Here is an 18,277-nt window from a genome sequence, read left to right on the forward strand (position 1 = left end):
TTCCCTTCTCAGTGTGTGTGTGTGTGCACAGGCTATGTGAGTTAAAGATGATTCCCTCCTCAGTGCTGAATTAATTTGCCTGGATTGTGAACTGTAAAATCAAGACATGTTTATTAGTTTTCTAAACACTCTATCCATCAAGTTCAATGGGGTTTATTTAAACATGTAGACCAGGATTTCTCAAACTTGGCCGTGGGGCCCCACCTGGGTACACGTTTTGGTTTTTACCCTAGCACTACACAGCTGATTCAAATAATCTAAGCTTGATGATGAAGTGGTTATTTGAATCAGCTGTGTGGTGCTAGGTCAAAAACCAAAACATGCACGGGGGGCTAGGGCCGAGTTTTGGAAACCCTAGTTTAGACTGCAACCCATGTATGAAACATCTCAGAGCAGGAGTGCTGATCTAGGATCAGTTCTGGCTTTCAGATCATAATGAAATAGATTAAATATGACAGGGGGATCCTTACACTCGATCAACACTCCTACTCTGAGACGTTTGGAATACAGCCCCAGGACTCATCCATTGACCACCACTACATATGTGCATACATTACCCTCGTGTGGTATTATGAAGAACTGCAAGAGACATACCAAATAGCTCTCATGCTCTCAATAGCAACAGATATTGCTCATAATCTTCCTCTGATTTATTATAAACATCATAGACGATATTTATAAGATGTAATTAATACTAATCATGTATATTGATACAACATTTTTGATACATATTATTGATTAGTATAATGACTTTTTATTTTATACAAATAATGTGCATAATGAGAAACTGCTGGCAATTTTATCATGACTCCATCGTTACCGTTATTCATAATATGAATTACCTATTTATTTATTGTTCGTTGCAGCCCTCCCATATATGCAACATCTGTATTTACACTTGTTCGTTGCAGAACTCCCATATATGCAAAAATTGTATTTACACAGAACAAAAATATAAAACACAACATGCCACAATTTCAAAGATTTTATTGAGTCACAGTTCATATAAGAAAATCAATCAATTTTAAGCCCTAATCTATGGATTTCACATGACTGGGAATACAGGTATGCATCTGTTCGTCACAGATACACTGTATATACACAAAAGTATGTGGAGACCCCTTCAAATTAGTGGTTTCGGCTATTTCAGCCACATCTGTTGTTACAGGTGTACAAAATCGGGCACACCGCCATGCAATCTCCATAGACAAACATTGTCAGGAGAATGGCCATCACTGAAGAGCTCAGTGACTTTCAAGGTGGCACTGTGATAGGATGCAACCTTTCTAACGAATCAGTTGGTCAAATATCTGCCCTGCTAGAGCTGCTCCTGAGTGGCGCTGCAGTTTAAGGCACTGCATCAGAGTGCTAGAGGCGTCACTACAGACCCTGGTTCGATCCTGGGCAGTATCATAACAGGCCTTGATTGAGAGTCCCATAGGGCGGCGCACAATTGGCCCAGCGTCACTCGGGTTAGGGTAGGGTTTGGCAGGCCGTCATTGTAAATAAGAAATTGTTCTTAACTGACTTGCCTAGTTAAATAAAATAAAATGTAAGTGCTCTTAATGTGAAGTGGAAATGTCTAGGAGCAACAACGGCTCAGCCGCGAAGTGGTACGCCACACAAGCTCACAGAACAGGACTGCCGAGTATTGAAGCGTGTGGCACGTAAAAATCCTCTGTCCTCAGTTGCAACACTCACTACCGAGTTCCAAGCTGCCTCTGGAAGCAACGTCAGCACAATAACTGTTCTTAGGGAGCTTCCTGAAATCGGTTTCCATGGCCGAGCAGCCGCACGCACACAAGCCTAAAATCACCATGGACAATGCCAAGCGTTAGCTGGAGCTCGCAGCCATTGGACTCTGGAGCAGTGGAAACATGTTCTTTGTAGTGATGAATCACACTTTACCATATGGCAGTTCGACGAACAAATCTGGGTTTGGCAGATGCCAGGAGAACGCTACCTGCCCCAATGCATAGAGCCAACTGTAAAGTTCTGGTGGAGGAGGAATAATGGTCAGGGACTGTTTTTCACAGTTCGGGCTAGGCCCCTTAGTTCCAGTGAAGCGTCATCTTAAAACTACAGGATACAATTACATTCTATATGATTCTGTGCTTCCAACTTTGTAGCAACAGTTTGGGGAAGGCCCTTTCCTTTTAAAGCATGACAATAAGCCTGTGCACAAAGCGAGGTCCATACAGAAATGGTTTGTCGAGATTGATGCAGAAGAAATTGACTGGCCTGCACAGAGCCCTGACCTCAACCCCATCGAACACCTTTGGGATGATTTGGAATGCCAACTGCAAGGCCAGGCCTAATCGCCCAAAATCAGTGCCCAACCTTACTAATGGCTGAGTGAAAGCAAGTCCCCGAAGCCTTCCCAGATAAGTGGAAGCAGTTATAGCAGCAAAGGGGGGACCATATTATATTATGGACCAATCCATATTAATGCCCACGATTTTGAAATGACAACTTTTGACGAGCAGGTGTCCACATACTTCTGGCCATGTAGTGTACCTTAAAAAAAAGATGGATCAGAAAACCAGTCAGTATCTGGTGTGGCCATCATTTGTCTCGTGCAGCACAACACATTTCTTTGGTATAGAGTTGTTAGGTTCTAAATAAACAGAGAAAAAACTGACAGATGCTTAGTAAAGATCAAACCAAGTTTATTCACCCACTGGGTCATACAGCTGCATAACACAAAGCACATACTCACACAAGCGCTAGTATTTAACCCTTTCTCCTATGCTGAGTTTCCTCCTACACATCTGAGCAGCCAATACATCTCTGTTGCTAGACAGAACCTTCGTGATATCTGTTCTTCCTCACCTCATCTGACCTGATTTCTGCCCAAATCCACGGCTGTCATATTGACCTGTACCAGACTGTGTCTCTTCTCCCACAGGATCCCTGATGACTAACAATAACATATACTGACAGAATGTAAACGTTATACATTCCCCTCTCTCCCTCAGTGACATAAATAAGTATATTTCATATTTCAAGTTAAGAAGTTAGAACCCAACAGAGTTGATCAGGCTGTTGATTGTGGCCTGTGGAATGTTGTCCCTCTTCAATTTCTGTGCGAAGTTGCTGGATGTTTGTTGGGAACTGGAACACGCGGTCACACATGCCGATCTGGTGAGAATGCAGGCCATGGAAGAGCTGGGACATTTTCAACTTCCAGGAATTATGTACAGATCACACAAAGTTAGTGGCACCTTAATTGGGGAGAACGGGCACATGGTAATGAGTGGAAGGTATAAAATACATAAAACACAGGGTTTCAGGTGTTTAATGCCATTCTATTTGTTCCGTTGCGGCCATTATTATGAGCTGCTGTGCCCTCAGCGGTCGTCTGTGGTACAGATCCTTGTGACATGGGGCCGTGTATTATCATGCTGAAACATGAGGTGATGGCGGCAGATGGAAAGGCACGACAATGGGCCTCAGGATCTGGTCACGGTACCTCTCTGCATTCAAATTGCCATCGATAAAATGCAATTGTGTTCGTTGTCCATAGCTTATGCCTGCCCATACCATAACCCCACCGCTACCATGGGGCACCCTGTTCACACGACTCCACACACGTGGAACTGCGGATGTGAGGTCGGTTGGACGTAGTGCCAAATTCTCTAAAACGATGTTGGAGGTGGCTTATGGTAGATAAATGAACGTTAAATTATCTGGACATTCCTGCAGTCAGCATGCCAATTGCACCCTCCCTCAAAACTTGAGACATCTGTGGCATTGTGTTGTGTGACAAAACCGCACATTTTAGAATGGCCTTTTATTGTCCCCAACACAAGGTGCACCTGCTTCTAGATATGCCACACCTGTCAGGTGGATGGATTATCTTGGCAAAGGAGAAATGCTCGCTAACAGGGATGTAAACAAATTTGTGCGCAACTAATTACAGATGCACTGCATCATTACCACTCATGGTTACAAGTGCAACAGACCTGCCAGGGCAAACCCTAATTCCCAGTTGTGGACACAGGGAAAAACATTGCAGGCAGAAGACAAGCTAAATAAACACATCAGAATATAATTAACGACAAAGGATATTCAACATCGCAAGGAAGGTAAATAAAACGAGTGATCTTTAAAACAGTAAAAAGTTACCATGTTGCTTTGGAGGAGAGCTGCATTGGGAGGCAGTGGCTGTAGGAAGCCCTTCACTCTGGTATCTCGATTGCTGAGAACAAAAAGGGAATAACTGGCTGTGTCATATCAACATTGCCGAAAACAACAGGTATTCCTTACAGTGAAATGCTTACTTACAAGCTCTTAACCAACGATGCAGTTTAAAAAAAAGTGTTGAGTAAAAAATTGTTGAGGTAATTGAGGTAATATGTACATATTAGGTAGAGTTAAAGTGACTATGCATAGATAATAAACAGAGAGTAGCAGAAGCGTAAAGGGGGGAAGGGGGGGACATTTGATTAGCTGTTTAGCAGTCTTATGGCTTGGGGGTAGAAGCTGTTAAGAAGCCTTTTGGACCTAGACTTGGTGCTCCGGTACCGCTTGCCGTGCGGTAGCAGAGAGAACAGTCTATGACTAGGGTAGCTGGAGTCTTTGACAATTTTTGGGGCCTTCCACTGACACCACCTGGTATAGAGGTCCTGGATGGCAGGAAGCTTGGCCCCAGTGATGCACTGGGCCGCACGCATTACCCTCTGTATTGCCTTGCGGTCGGAGGCCGAGCAGTTGCCACACCAGGCAGTGATGCTACCAGTCACGATGCTCTCGAGTGTGCAGCTGAATAACTTTTTGAGGATCTGAGGACCCATGCCAAATATTTTCAGTCTTCTGAGGGGGAATAGGCTTTGTTGTGCCCTCTTCACGACTGTCTTGGTGTGTTTGAACCATGATAGTTTGTTGGTGATGTGGACACCAAGGAACTTGAAGCTCTCAACCTACTCCACTACAGCTCCATCAATGAGAATGGGGGTGTGCTCAGTCCTCCTTTTCCTGTATTTGTCTGTATCTGTATCATTTGTCATGATCACGTTGAGTGAGAGGTTGTTATCCTGGCACCACACGGCCAGGTCTCTGACCTCCTCCCTATAGGCTGTCTCATCGTTGTCGGAGATCAGGCCTGTTGACACTGTTGTGTCATCAGCAAACTTAATGACAGTATTGGAGTCGTGCCTGGCCATGCAGTCATGAGTGAACAGGGAGTACAGGAGGGGACTGAGCACGCACCCCTAAGGGGCCCTCGTGTTGAGGATCAGCGTGGCAGATGTGTACATTCTTTTGATGTTCTGTTTGCATAGTTTAGTTTTCATTTTCGGTCACAACTTGCAGACTTGTTTAACTGCTGCTGTGCGTTTTGTTGCTAACCTTACTTTCCTACCTGACAACTTTGCGGTTTTTACTTTTTAATTTCAGTTTATATTTTATGTTATATGTTTTTCCCCTCACTCAACTTTTTTGCTCCGGACGCTTTATTTGGACGTGGTTCGTCAGGATCTCCAACAGCCGAAGCTAAGTAGTAACATTAACATGATGCCTTCTAATTGCAGTCGCTGTACTCATAATATACAGGAGAATGATCGCCTTATGGCGAGGATAGCTGTGCTGCAAGCCCAGCTTCAGACGCAATTGTTAGGCAAGGGTCACTTCAGTGTAGGAAAGGTTGAAACAGCATCTGTGCCACCAGTAAGTACAGATAGTAGTATAAATCCCTTTGCACGGTCCCCACAGTTGGACAACTTTCACATGGCTTCTGGAGGGAAATACAGTAGGAATGCTCAACCGGTGTCGCTCATTCAGCCGACAGAAACTTTCAACTGGTTCTCCCCATTAAGCAGCGAGTCGGAGTCAGAGGCCAAGCCTTCTCTGGTCTCTACTCCTCCCGTTACGGGGTCTGAGATGCCGAAGCCTCCCACCATTAGCTCTGACAAATTGAAAACCCTAGTCATTGGTGATTCCATTACCCGCTGTATTAGACTTAAAACGAATCATCCAGCGATCATACACTGTTTACCAGGGGGCAGGGCTACCGACGTTAAGGCTAATCTGAAGATGGTGCTGGCTAAAGCTAAAACTGGTGAGTGTAGAGAGTATAGGGATATTGTTATCCACGTCGGCACCAACAATGTTAGGTTGAAACAGTCAGAGGTCACCACATAGCTTCAGCGTGTAAATCAGCCAGAAAGATGTGTCGGCATCGAGTAATTGTCTCTGGCCCGCTCCCAGTTAGGGGGAGTGATGAGCTCTACAGAAGAGTCTCTCAACTCAATCGCTGGTTGAAAACTGTTTTCTGTCCTTCCCAAAAGATAGAATTTGTAGATAATTGGCCCTCTTTCTGGGACTCTCCCACAAACAGGACCAGGCCTGGCCTGCTGAGGAGTGACGGACTCCATCCTAGCTGGAGGTGTGGTCTCTTCTTATCTACGAACATAGACAGGGCTCTAACTCCCCTAGCTCCACAATGAAATAGGGTGCAGGCCAGGCAGCAGGCTTTTAGCCAGCCTGCCAGCTTAGTGGAGCCTGCCACTAGTACAGTCAGTGTAGTTAGCTCAGCTATCCCCATTGAGACCTTGCCTGTGCCTCGATCTATGTTAGGCAAAACTAAACATGGTGGTGTTCGCCTTAGCAATCTCACTAGAATAAAGAGCTCCTCCATTCCTGCCATTATTGAAAGAGATCGTGCGTGATACCTCACATCTCAAAATAGGGCTACTTAATGTTAGATCCCTCACTTCCAAGGCAGTTATAGTCAATGAACTGATTCACTGATCATAATCTTGATGTGATTGGCCTGCCTGAAACATGGCTTAAGCCTGATGAATTTACTGTGTTAAATGAGGCCTCACCTCCTGGTTACACTAGTGACCATATCCCCCGTGCATCCCGCAAAGGCGGAGGTGTTGCTCACATTTACGATAGCAAATCAATTTACAAAAAATAATGACGTTTTCGTCTTTTGTGCTTCTAGTCATAATCTATGCAGCCTACTCAATCACTTTTTATAGCTACTGTTTACAGGCCTCCTGGGCCATATACAGCGTTCCTCACTGAGTTCCTATCGGACCTTGTAGTCATAGCAGATAATATTCAAATTTTTGGTGACTTTAATATTCACATGGAAATGTCCACAGACCCACTCCAAAAGGCTTTCGGAGCCATCATCGACTCAGTGGGTTTTGTCCAACATGTCTCTGGACCTACTCACTGTCACAGTCATACTCTGGACCTAGTTTTGTCCCATGGAATATATGTTGTGGATCTTAATGTTTTTCCTCAACCTGGACTATCGGACCACCATTTTATTACGTTTGCAATCGCAATAAATAATCTGCTCAGACCCTAACCAAGGAGCATCAAAAGTCTCAGACAACCCAAATATTCCTTGATGCCCTTCCAGACTCCCTCTGTTTTGCACCCAAGGACGTCAGAGGATAAAAATCAGTTAACCGCCTAACTGAGGAACTCAATTTAACCTTGCGCAATACCCTAGATGCAGTTGTACCCCTAAAAACTAAAAACATTTGTCATATGAAACTAGCTCCCTGGTATACAGAAAATACCCGAGCTCTGAAGCAAGCTTCCAGAAAATTAGTACGGAAATGGCGCCACACCAAACTGGAAGTTTTCCGACTAGCTTGGAAAGACAGTACCGTGCATTATTGAAGACAACTCACTGCTGCTTGATCATCCTATTTTTCCAACTTAATTGAGGAAAATAAGAACAACCCAAAATGTATTTTTGATACTGTCACAAAGCTAACTAAAAAGCAGCATTCCCCAAGACAGGATGGCTTTCACTTCAGCAGTAATACATTTATGAACTTCTTGAGGAAAAGCAAATTACGGACTCCTCTATAAATCTGCGTATTCCTCCAAAGCTCAGTCCTGAGTCTGCACAACTCTGCCAGGACCTAGGATCAAGAGAGACACTCAAGTACTGTTTTAGTACTATATCTCTTGACACAATGACAATGAGTCACTGACGTGGTCTTCCTGTCTGGGTTGCCCCCCCCTCCTCCCCTTGGGTTGTGCCGTGTTGGAGATCTTTGTGGGCTATACTCGGCCTTGTCTCAGGATGGTAAGTTGGTGGTTGAAGATATCCCTCTAGTGGTGTGGGGGCTGTGCTTCGGCAAAGTTTTCCTCTCTAGGTTTCTTCCCTGGTTCCTCTCTAGGTTTCTTCTCAGGGTTTGGCCTTTCTAGGGAGTTTTTCCTAGCCACCGTGCATTTCCACCTGCATTAAATGCTGTTTGGGATTTTAGGCTGGGTTTCTGTACGGCACTTTGATATATCAACTGATGTAAGAAGGGCTATATAAATACATTTGATTTAATTTGTTGTTACCTACCCTTACCACCTGGGGGCGTCCCGTCAGGAAGTCCAGGATCCAGTTGCAGAGGGAGGTGTTTAGTCCCAGGGTCCTTAGCTTAGTGATGAGCTTTGAGGGCACTATGGTGTTGAATGCTGAGCTGTAGTCAATGAATATAATTCTCACATAGGTGTTACTTTTGTCTATTTGTGAAAGGGCAGTGTGGAGTGCAGTCCTCCCCTCAGTAGCCTCCTGTGATATACAGTATATACCAACTGTCTTGGGATCATTGGTTCAGATCTGTAAATAAAACAAGACGATCCAGTTTTAATATATGTGTCAGAATTTATGGTAGAGAAATTAATATTAAATTCTCTGGCAACAGTTCTGGTGGACATTGCTGCAGTCAGCATGCCAAATTGCACGCTCCCTCAACTTGACATATGTGGCATTGTGTTGTGTGACAAAACTGCACATTTTAGAGTGGCCTTTTGTCCCCAGCACATGATGCACCTGTGTAATGATCACACTGTTTAATCAGCTTCTTGATATACCACACTTGTCAGGAGGATGGATTATCTTGGCAAAGGAGAAATACTCACTAACAGGGACATTTGTGCACAACATTTGAGAGAAATAAACTTTTTGCGCATATGGCACATTTCTGGGATATTTTATTTCAGTTCATGAAACATGGGACCAAGACTTTACATGTTGCATTTATATTTTTGTTCAGTAGGTCTAATACATAACGTTTCCCTCTACTATGCCCACATCCAAATGGGGTCGTGACCACAGGCAGATTCCGCTTCGGATGTATGAAGCTGAAGGAACGATGTCCAGTCTCAGGTTTAGATAACGAGGGATGAAAACACGTTGGTTTGACAGTTAAGTTTGAGGCTGAAGTGGTGATTGCATGATCGCGGGGAGACGGAGACGTCTGTCACTGGCCACTTGGTACACTAAGACACACACACATGGGGGGTGATAAGGGACATATTTAAGCTTAGGTAACCGTACCACCTGACATGACACCAATGCCTTATTAATGTCTGCGTGACTCCTGCATTACGTGTCTGACTTACATGACATGATACCAACGCCTTACTAACATCTGCGTGACACCTACATCATGTGTTAATGAAAGTCATAATGTGCATAGTTTATATTTATATTAATTAAATCTCAACCTTAAATGTTAGAAATGTAAAAAAATTCCTGTGCAAGCAGGCATTCCGATATAGCCATCTTGAACTATACTGTAGGCTACGGCTTGTGTATTTCCTGTTATCTTTAACCTGTTGAGTGTAGGGGGCAGTATTTTGATGTTTGGATGAAAAACATACCCAAATGAAACTACCTATTTCTCAGGCCCAGAAGCTAGAATATGCATATAAGTGTCAGATTAGGATAGAAAACACTCTAAAGTTTCCAAAACTGCCAAGATATTGTCTGTGAGTATAACATAACTGATATTGCAGGCGAAAACCTGAGGAAAATCCAACCAGAAAGTGCCTCTTATTTTGAAACCTCCCTGTTCCATTGCATGCCTTCCCTCCAATTAAAGGGATATCAACCATATTAATTGCCCTATGGCTTCCACATGGTGTGAACAGTCTTCTGACATAGTTTCAGCTTTTTATTCTGAAAAATTAGCGAGAACGATCATATTGCGTCAGCGTATGGCTGGGTGTCCCCAGAGTTTTGCATGCGCAACAGCTTGGAGCAGATATTTTCTCTCTCTCTCCTGGTTGAAATATTATTTGCTATTTATTGTAAAAACAACTTGAGGATTGATTGTAAAAAACATTTGACATGTTTCTACGAACTTTACGGATACTATTTGGAATTTTCGCCTGCATGACCTGCACGAGCCTGTGGATTACTAAACAAAACACGCTAACCAAATGGAGGTTTTTGGATATAAAAATGATCTTTATCAAACAAAAGGAACATTTCTTGTGTACCTGGGAGTCTCGTGAGTGCAAATATCCGAAGATCATCAAAGGTAAGCGATTCATTTTATTGCTTTTCTGACTTTTCTGCCCCAGATAGTTTCATTAGAGAAGATGAAAATAATTACCAAGATGTACTTGATCCAATTGGAAATATTTAGGTCTACTGTGTTAAGGCAAATGTTTGTTTTTTTAAATATTATTTTTTGTTGAAAACGTATTGTCGAAGCACGTAGGCGATATTATTTACTGTGTCAATAGTGGAGTAGGCTAGTGTACAATAACGGAATTTGATGTCCTAGTATTATTTATTTAATGGATTAATTCAATTGTAAATGAAATAACTATTTTTCACTGAAGGGAAACGAGGTACAACATGCAACTTCGTTCAAAGACCTAAACTCATGCCTGACAATATCACAACGGTATCCAAATACAGTGTGGATACAGTAGTAGCCTATTCTACAACAATATAACTCTATGTGCTAGTATTATTTTATAATTGATCAATTCAATTGTAAATGTGGACGGGTACACTATTTCATTCAATGGTTATGTTACTGTACAAGGTAAATACAGGAGTAATATATACTTTACAATAATAATGTAATTGAATGTGCTATAGTATAATTTATTTAATTGATGAATATATTTGTAAATGGGGATGGGTAGGCTACTTCATTCAGTGAATACTGAATATATTGCTGTCTCTGGGAGTATGTTAATGACGGCTTTTCAGCTGTTGAACTATGGCAATGTCGAACTCATTTCTAAATCTCTTTCTTTTAGTCAAGATGTGATGAGCCAGAGCAACCAATCAGCTTCACTGCAGGTGCCCAACCCACCACCCTCACTGTTCTCCCTCCACAAGTAACCACATCCTCTTCTCCTGTTCAACTACTTTGCCACCACTCTAAAAATGACTGTACATATACCCCTGTGCCCATCTGTGTAACATGATCCATACAAGACCTCAGCTGGATGCCTAAAATGTGAGAAATTTAAGCAAGATGCTATAGCATGTGTGTGTGTGTGTGTATGGATGGAGTTCCAAGTAAAGACTTGATAAGATGGCAAAGAGATAGTGATGAGCGAGAGCATACAGTATGAAAATAAAGACTCCTTGGGATCTAAAATGAGTGTGGGGTGCCTCTTGTGTCTCCTTTTTGTCCATTTGAGGATACTAGTCACCCCTAGTGGAGGTTCTTGGAACACCGCGATTTAAGTCTGAGCAGACGTTGATGAAAACCTTCAAAGGTGGTGGTGCTATGTTGCATGTTATCTTGAATACCAGGCAGATGTTTGAGTACAGAATCAAATGGTGTAAACATGGTGACCTCATGGTGACCTAACATAATCGTTTGCGGTGCTTTCCCCGTAAATCCTATTTGAAATCGGACATTGTGGTGGGATTAACAACAAGACTACCTTGAAATCGATATAAGATACATGTATGTTTGAGGAATTTTAATTATGAGATTTCTGTTCTTTTGAATATGTACTATCACTGGTTGTTGTTATATCGCTCCCGGTAACGGGATCTCAGCCATAAGAAGACCCATTTGCGACCAAGCTTTAACTTCCTGACTGATGTCTTGAGATGTTGCTTCAATATATGCACATCATTTTCCTTTCTCATGATGTCATCTATTTTGTGAAGTGCACCAGTCCCTCCAGCAGCAAAGCATCCCCACAACATGATGCTGGGATGGTGTTCTTCGGCTTGCAAGCCTCCCCTTCTTTCCTCCAAACATAACGATGGTCATTATGGCCAAACAGTTCTATTATTGTTTCATCAGACCAGAGGACATTTCTCCAAAAAGTACGATCTTTGTCCCCATGTGCAGCTGCAAACAGCAATCTGGCTTTTTTTTTATGGCGGTTTTGGAGCAGTGGCTTCTTCCTTGCTGAGCGGCCTTTCAGGTTATGTCGATATAGGACTCGTTTTACTGTGGATATAGATACTTTTGTACTCGTTTCCTCCAGCGTCTTCACAAGGTCCTTTGCTGTTCTTCTGGGATTAATTTGCACTTTTCGCACCAAAGTACGTTCATCTCTAGGAGACAGAACGCGTCTCCTTCCTGAGCGGTATGACGACTGCGTTGTCCCATGGTGTTTATACTTGCGTACTATTGTTTGTACAGATGAACGTGGTACCTTCAGGCGTTTGGAAATTGCTCCCAAGGATGAACCATACTTGTGGAGGTCTACAATTTGTTTTCTGAGGTCTTGGCTGATTTCTTTAAATTTCCCCATGATGTCAAGCAAAGAGGCACAGTGTTTGAAGGTAGGCCTTGAAATACATCCACAGGTACACCTCCAATTGACTCAAATGATGTCAATTAGCCTATCCGAAGCTTCTAAAGCCATGACATAATTTTCTGGAATTTTCCCAAGCTGTTTAAAGGCACAGTCAACTTAATGGATGTAAACTTCTGACCCACTGAAATTGTAATACAGTAAATTATAAGTGAAATAATCTGTCTGTAAACAAATGTTGGAAAAATTTCTTGTGTCATGCATAATGTAGATGTCTTAACCAACCCTCCAAAACTATAGTTTGTTAACAAGACGTGTGGAGTGGTTGAAAAACGAATTTTAATGACTCCAACCTAAGTGTATGTAAACTTCCGACTTCAACTGTTTTTATAATGTGAATGTGTGAATGTATGGTGACTCCATGTTTGGATGAATGGACCAACGGGACTGCCATGGGCAAGTCCCTTGATGGGTACCAGGAATGGTGGAAGGACAATCTGAAAGTAATAAGCTTTGCACAACACACAGCATTGTCCAGGCCTCCAGAGTATTCACTCTATCGCCTGCTATATGGAGGGGAGCCGCAAAAGTTAACTGAGAAGGATGAGGTTTTTGACCCGGTAAAAATTATTGTTTGCTGTTAATTTATTTTCTGGCCTTCCAAGAGATATTTAACAGATGTATTTATAATACTATGACATATAATTGCATTTATTTCTATTTCTATCGTGGTGAGGCTGAACATGGACAGGGCACATGAGAAGGAGAGTCACCTGAGAAGAATCAAGGGAACCAAATGCTTCGACATCTGGGTGAATGACTTAGCTTGGAAGAAGGACGAAAGGAAGGCGAGAGCCCGGAAAGCTTGGTGCTCTATCGCTCCTACCTGGGGTCAACATCTGTTAAGGTGAATATAAAAATCTCAGATATCCATTTGCAGCCTCGTGGTTGGCGGCATCACCATGCTGTCTGCAGTACCAACACTGACCCAGGGGTTTCTCCAAATAGTCAATCTCAAGGCTAACAACTGGGTCACGTTAAGTAACCGCCACTTCCAGGTAGGTACTGTTAAGGTGTATGACTCCAGTGGTCATGACACCACCCTGGAGTTTCTCTCACAACTCATCTCTCTATCTTTTCCAAGGAACATCCCTTACCAACCCCACTGACATCAACAATTAGACAGGTATCCTTTCATTTCTGTCTGCCATTAACATTATTGCACATCTAATCAAACATTTAAATTAAATCATTCAATAACTGTATTTTTACATACCTGATAATCATTTAACCTGTGTTTGCTTGTTTACGTCTGTCTCCTAACCTGTTCCGTTTACTCTGCTCCTGTTCTCCAGGACCTAGGGGTTCTGTCCAACACACAGACATGGATCCACCTGATGTCCTCCATTACCAACCACCCTCCAACTTTTCATTACATCAGCTACTGTTATTATCAAGTTGTCATTATCTGCTCAGAAAGAGAAAGACAACTATCATACTGGGCACATAATGTGAGCTGCACAGGTTAGCTAAAAACACTAGCACTGCAAACACTCAGAACAAAGAGGGCAGCAGCGCCTGGACTTTGCAGTTTCCCTCTTAAAACAAGTGACAGGCAGACATCCACACAATACCCACCTCCTCTCTATTCCACACACCAGAATTCCGTATTTCAGTCTATGATTGCCATGTGAGCGTACAAAAAATCTTTAAGTAAATTGACACACGTACCAAAAGATTATCAATATCAAATCAATATCAACACTGCTAGATTGGTTTTCACAGCTGTTTCATAAGGTGTTTGTTATTGTAAATTGTAATGTATCACTTGATGTTATTTGTTAGTTCAACATTCTTAATTGAATCATAAGACATACAATAGATATATATTCAACCACAAGGGTGTACTAATGAGCTATGATTATATTCATCATAATTGAGGACAAAAATGTATTCAGTGTAGATAAGGGAATGCTGTTTAAAATGAAAACATGCGAGCCAGACAAACCAGTGTATGAATCAAATATATGTGCATATGAATGGAGTGGAAATTAGCTCACTTTGTGATATTTAAGGTTAGTAACAATGTGTGTGCGAGGGGCATTGAAATATTCATATAAAGCAGAAGATGTAAAAATTACATTAATCACAATGGTTAGCCAATGCAAATTAATAGTAACACATTTAGCCTAATTGGTAATAAATATGACGTGGGGGAAAGCCAATTCCAGATTAAATATAGGTCTTCATGTGTATCATAACTGTCGGCAAATGAGGGCTATATCGATGACAAACAGCTTAAATGTTCAGGCTTCATCATGATTTGTGATCAAAACAGACTGGGGTGTTTTCATTTGCGTAAGAACGCAACTGCACTGAAATGAATAGCCTGATTCAATTGGATTCTCCTGAATAATACATTATTTTATCTGTTAAGCTGTTTGGTCAATGCATAGACCCATACTGATTCTAACTTTTTGGTATTTTCCATTAGGCATAGCTCGACATTGCAGAGCATTTAATAAATCAACCACTTTTCCTGTGATGTTTAGGCTGCACAAGACCGTCGATAGGCTAGTAGATAGCGGAAATAATCATGGCGTTTATCAATGTTATAGCCTAGATCGCTTTATAAAATCTGGACCGTTGCTTTTCCTATGGCTAAGCAAAGAAGTGGTAGCATATGCTTTTTGCACGTCTCTATAACAAGGCCTATATCCTCACATACCCCCTCAATTCGAACCCTGCTTTTAACTAGAAGACATCTCCATAGAAATGTATCATCAAAGGATTGCATGGTGACAGTGATTGTGTCTGTTAATCTGGTAAAGGGGGGGGGGGGGGGGTCAAATCATGACATCAGTGATTTTCAGGTCAGAGAAAGATGCCAGAGATTCCAAGTTGAATGTCTGTTCAAAACAAATTAAAAATACCAGTATGAGCTCGTTTTTCCCCCCCGAGAGTTCCCAGTTGTCTTGAACGCACTGAAGTCAGAGATTGCCGACTTCCGAGTTATTTTGAATGTGCCACTAGAGACCTAGGCTACCTCCAACAAAGAAAAGGAAAGTCAGTTGTACAACTGAATGCATTCAACTGAAATGTGTCTTCCGCATTTAACCCAACCCCTCTGAATCAGAGAGATGCGGAGGCAGCCTTAATCAAAATCCACGTATTCGTCGCCCAGGAAACAGTGGGTTAACTGCCTTGCTCGGGAAAAATTACAAAAATAGTTCATCTTGTCAGCTTTGGGATTCAATCTAACAATATTTTGGTTACTGGCCCAATGCTCTAACCACTAGGCTACCAAGAAGCCCTTGTGTTTGTATTGATGCGAGAAATAGGCATATCTACACAGTAATGGTGGCTGCAATATCAACTAGCCAAATCATTTTTGCATTGAGGTGATAGGCCTGTTTGAGCTAAATCGACAAATGAAATTGATCAACTAAACAGACACTTAAACTAACACGTAATGTGTAACACGTGTAGACGTTTTGAGGGCGTTCATGGTAAGATCCTTCATAATAAACTTACACGCAAACACCACGTGAACACTACGTCTACATGACGTGTAAGTGTCACTTGAACGTGTCAGCAGTTTGACGCCTTAGAAAGAAACTTGTCTCCATTGGCTGTCCACGTTAATTAATGGCGTTATTTTAAGGCACTACGAAGACGTTATATTTATACTTATTTCCCTCACTAACTTTAAACATCAGCTATCTGAGCAGCAGTTGTACATAATCCATCTGTAAATAGCCCACTCGATCTACCTACCTCATCCCCAAATAGTTTTTAATTTGCACACACTATATGTAGACTTTCTTTTCTTCTATTGTGTTATAGTCTGTACGCTTGTTAATTCCATGTGTAACTGTTGTTGTTTTTGTCACACTGTTTTGCTTTATCTTGGCCAGGTCACAGTTGTAAATGAGAACTTGTTCTCAACTAGCTTACCTGGTTAAATAAAGGTGAAACAAAAATAAAACATTAGGTGACTTGGCGAGCGGTATCAGTAGCTTCACGAGGCTTAATTCTGGCATGAATCACCCCCCATACACATACACTGATCGCCCACCTCCTGCTCCGTCATCAGCTACGTTAACAATGTGGGTCAACAATGTGGGTCGACACACAAGTTAACTTCGCTATTTTAGTACATACATTACACACTTTATTCTTACCTCCCATCAGTAACAGTTTGTTATGGTATAAAGAATATACAGACAAGAGTTCATGTTTAATTTAAGCAACGTTTGTTGTACTTATCAATGTCATGGATGAGCGCACTGTTTGTTTGTTTCTGTTCCTCTCTCCCCGTCTCTGTAGTTTCCGGGTATGCTGGGATTAGGACCAGAGCTACTGCAATCTGTCTGGTTTTGTAGTGCCTGTCCCGAATGGCTCGTTCATGGGAATGGACGTATTGGAAGACAGCCGTGATGGGTTTTGTAAATATGTTATATTGTATCATGATAAATGAATTGCAAAGGTGCAAATATATAATTAATGATATGTTTATCAGAGTGAAAAATATAGGCTTGGATGTTGGTAATTGCTTAATAAATTAGTGTTTGGTATGTTCTGATGGAAGGGGCTTCCCCTACAAAAGGAGCCTCTCTATCAGTTCAAGGCGGGGGGGGGGGACATTTTGATTGAGCTGTTGATGCATTGTTTATAATTATTTTTTTATCATTATTTTTTTATCATTATTTTTTTCTTCTATTTAAACTGTCCCATAAAGTATACTTTTGGTGGCAGTACTGGTTTTCTTCTGGAATCACTATGTAAATAAACATCCTTGCACAGAAGTACTTTTGCGCCTTCGCCATCGTTTTCTTTGATGTAGTTTAGGTTTTTCAGTTTATCCTTCTGGCCTACTCTACGCCATAGCGGGTCTCTCATGTCGGGGGAGGATAAACAAGGTATTCTAAGGTGGGGCAATGGCCTTGTTGTCTTTACTCAGATAGGGTTACATCTCTTTTCCATTCATAATAGGACAAAAGTTGGTATTGCTATTTCCTACCAACAGCCTAGCCTACTTATTGGGGCATTACTAACATAGTCAGTGACCATTTATTTGCATACAAGAGCTGAGCAGGTTTGTCTCTTTTGGCTTCATGCATTTAGTAAGGTCCGACATAACTGAATCTCCCATTATTTTGGGTACTTTTTTTATTTAGTTTTCTATATGTAACTTAATGTATTTTCTGTCTAAACTGTATTTTGAAGGCATTCTCACCTCGACGTTTAAGTACAGCAGAGATCATCAACTAGATATAAATTACATTGGGGGGTTACCAGTTGGGGGGACCCTGCAGTACAGTGCATGCTGGTAAATAACATGGATTTAGGTGTTCTCACATTATATAGAGCAGAGGCAGGCATGCTAGTATCTGATTGAAATGTATCCCACTGACTTCACCTGCCCTGGGAGATAAGACAACTGGGTGACATGTTCTCTTCTTACTCTAGAGATTTTGCACTGTTTCTCCAAGTATGTTCTGTTATGAGCAATGCGCATTCTATCGAATCCTGTAGCCAGTTAGTAGTTACATACCAGTGGTTGACCTTGTTCCGGTAGGTCTGCAGAGACGCAACATACATATGTGACCCCTTTGGGGTGTTGGTGGCAGGTTACATGTGTTAATTCTTAGGACATTGTTTGGAGATGGCTTGTATCCTTCCAGGACCCTCTGAGTTGAAGTCCATTAGTGAACAGGTGAGAGGAAACCTGTATGATGATGCCTCATTGGCAGCCTCATTTGATGGTGATTGA

This window comes from Oncorhynchus clarkii, chromosome 21 (assembly GCF_045791955.1).
Source record: "Oncorhynchus clarkii lewisi isolate Uvic-CL-2024 chromosome 21, UVic_Ocla_1.0, whole genome shotgun sequence".
NCBI lineage: Eukaryota > Metazoa > Chordata > Actinopteri > Salmoniformes > Salmonidae > Oncorhynchus > Oncorhynchus clarkii.